The following is a 3,592-nucleotide window of genomic DNA, read 5'->3' as shown; positions in this document are numbered from 1 at the left end:
GTCTGTGGGTCATTTTGGAGTCATTTGGCTAAAGATAGAAATTTGAAGGTTTTCGAGAAGTTTGACCGGAAGAGGACTTTTGATATCGGGGTCGAAATCCAATTCTGGAAGTTGGAGTAGGTCCGTAATGTCGAATATGACTTGTGCGCAAAGTTTGAAGTCAATCGGACGTGATTTGATAGGTTTAACATCGAGAGTAGAAGTTTGAAGTTCTAAAGCTCATAAAGCTTGGATTGGAGGTCGATTCGTGGTTTTAGCATTGTTTGATATGATTTGAGGCCTCGATCAAGTCTGTAACGTGTTTTGGGACTGGTTGGTATGATTGGTTGGGGTCCCGGGGGCCTCGGGTGGATTCTGGGTGGTTAACGGATCGAAAATGGAATTTTGGAAAAGGCTGAAGTTGCTGGTATCTAGTATGACCACACCTGCGAGGGTTTGGCCGCAGGTGCGGAGCCGCAGAAGCCGCTAGGATGGCGCAGATGCGGTTTGGGCAAAGGGAAGCTGGGACCGCAAATGCGGTCGTTTGGCCGCAGAAGCGGGACCGCATCTGCGGGAAGGGTAGCGCAGAAGCGGAAAAAGGGGGGCCTAGAGGAAACCACAGAAGCAGATAGTTGGCCCGCACCTGCGGAAGCGCAGAAGCGGTCATAGGACCGCAGGTGCGGAAAATGCTGGAGGCAGAAGGGTGTTTTAAAAATCGGGTTTTTGGCCATTTCTCTCATATTTTTCTTGGCTTGGGCGATTTTTGGGAGAGCTTCAAGTGGGATTTTTCATCATCAACGATAAGGTAAGCTAATCCCATCCATCTTAAGTTAAATACATCGATAATGTATAGGTTTTGGCATGTAAATTGGTAGAAATTTGGGGTTTTGGTAGAAAGACCTAGAAATTCATATTCTTGGAATTTGACTGCGATTTTGGGTATGGAATTAAGAGGAAATTATATATTTGAGTTCGTGAGGCAATGGGTAAACTTATTCTTCGAAAATTTTGGAAATCCGGGCACGTGGGCCCGAGGGCATTTTTGTCAATCTTTCGATCGGGGTTAGGAATTGTTATAAATTGGATTAATATAGTAGTTTATCGTATATTAATGAATTTGCATAATCATTGGCTAGTTTTGGGAGTATTTAGCATCGATTCAAGTCTTCGGAAGGGCGTGGAATGCCGGTTATGGATCTTCGGAGCGAGGTGAGTCTCCTTTCTAATCTTGTGAGAGAGAATTGTCCCTATAGGTGAAATAATTGATTATGTGCTCCTATTTGTGGGGGCTACGTACGCACGAGGTGACGAGGGTCCGTGCGTAGCTACTATTATGTTATTGTCCGGGTAGTCTAGGACCCAGAAGCATGCTGTACTTGGAATACTTGTAATCTTATTGTCAGTTTGAATTGTTTAAATCACGTTGAGTTAGTAAATGAATTGCTAAAAAGATTTACCTTCATCTTCTTGAATTCTTAAAAGGAAATTGGTTTTTCCCTGGATAAATTACTCCCTGGTGAGTTCTTAATTGACTATTTGAATGTGTTTACATATTGTGGAACGGGCCGAACGCCTCGGTAGATTAAATAAATGCATCTATGGTTCGCGCCATTCGACCCTTTGGCAGTGCACAGTTTAAATATTGTTGGATCGGGCCGTACATCCTCGGCATGAGTTGCGCATGCTTGTATTGCTTGCTGTGATAGTTGTTGATACTAATATCTGCTTTTCCCGACTTGAGAAAATTGTCAATTAATGGATTATGAATCCGGCGATTTTAAATAAAAAGGAACTTTCGCCTGTTTAGTGACTCAACTGAACTTTTACTGTTGTTCTTAATAAACCCGTGAGTCATCGCATTAATAATATTATTACTGGACCTTTAGTAAGTGTCGAAGTTTCTATCTCGTCTCTACTTCTTCGAGATTAGGCGGGATACTTACTGAGTACACGTTATTGTTGTACTCATACTACACTTCTGTGCATTTTTAATGCACAGGCACTTGTACTACTAGTGGCCTACTAGGCGTAGCAGCATGGATGATACCGGGACTAGGTGAGTTGCACTACTCGAGGCGGCCCGAAGCTAGTATAGTCCCTGCCAGTATTTTGTATTTACTTTCTGTCCATCTGTATACCGGAAGGATGTTGTATTGTATTGTTTCTTAGAAATAGCTCATGCATTTGTGACACCGGGTTCTGGGATGGCTGTGAAGTATTTTATATCAACTGCTTATTATTTAATTTGATTTAAGACGATTATTTTTTTTTAAAAATGGTGAATTTGAAGGAAGAATCATAGATTTCAAGAGTACTAAAACAAGGATTTAATTAAGCATTTGGTTGGCTTGCCTGATAGTGGTGTCCGACGCCATCACGACCCTTAGTGGATTTTGGGTCGTGACAACATGGTATCAGAGCACTAGGTTCCTAGGGTCTCACGAGTCATGAGCAAGTCTAGTAGAGTCTCGCGGATCGGTACGGAGACGTCTGTACTTATCATTGGGAGGCTGCAGGACTGTTAGGAGTACTTCCCTTCTTGATTCCGCATCGTGCGATTCGATTCCTTGAGGCTTATGCCCTTGCTTCCTTCCTACTCAATCTTACGCGATACGAACCGGTGGTTATAAATCGAGAATTGAAGAATTGTAATGGTACTACCGATGTGGTGTGGGATGTTTTTCCATGTGTAGTTGTCTAAGCTATTATCGTCGCCTTGTGGAAGGATATTCTGTCGTTTCAGCTCAGTAGCGGTACTTCCGAGAGCTCTGAGGCTAGGCACAAGTTGCCATGTTGCTATAAACGATTGTTCCGCAGCATTGATGTGATGGTAGGATGTTTGCCTACGTATCGGGGAAGTGAATGACTTGAAGGGAGGTTTACTCAGTGCACGATCTAGAGGTTCGGTATTTTATTCCCGGCAGGGGAAGGGCACTCGGACTAAGAATGGTCAGGTGTGGGCTGATGGAGTAACGAGACTTGGTGTTTGCGAGCGTGGTGGAGTCTTCTTCTGTGATGAGGTGTCGTGGTCCTAATTGAACGTACTAAGCTCGCTGGTGTTATGATCTTCTACAATTCGCCCTTGGGGTAGGATACTGTGAAATAGTATTGAAGATGCGGCTGTTAGATACCGCAGGGTGAGGTAGTTCAAGATTGAATCAGTGTTTCTAATGTCGACGGTTCGAGGAAGATGATCTTCGGAGAGGTTTTAAGTTAGCAACAATTGCGGGTTCAAGTGCCACGAAGATAGATTTTATTTAAGGCAACAACTGAGCAGCGAAGGATGAGGAAGGACATGTGGGGAGTGTCAGGCGGTGGTTAAAATTTCTAGAAGGCCAGGTATAAGAAGCAAAGGTCGAGTAGTCGACTAAAGGGGTGAGTTTCGCCAAAGTGGGAGAGTTTGGAGTGATTTGGGAAATTTTAGTGATTGGTGATTTGGGCCTACGGATTAATTTGGAGTATGGGCTATTAGGCGGCAGGAGATTTGGTATAACGGAAAGGAGCTACTAGAAATGGAGAAGGATACTACCTAACTTTGAATTGGAAAGATGTTGCCACACACTTAACTGATGTCCACGAGGAGTGAAGGGATTGGTGCAACTAGAGAGTGAGC

Source organism: Nicotiana attenuata, chromosome 7 (assembly GCF_001879085.1).
Source record: "Nicotiana attenuata strain UT chromosome 7, NIATTr2, whole genome shotgun sequence".
Taxonomy (NCBI): domain Eukaryota; kingdom Viridiplantae; phylum Streptophyta; class Magnoliopsida; order Solanales; family Solanaceae; genus Nicotiana; species Nicotiana attenuata.
This window is presented reverse-complemented; position numbering follows the sequence as displayed.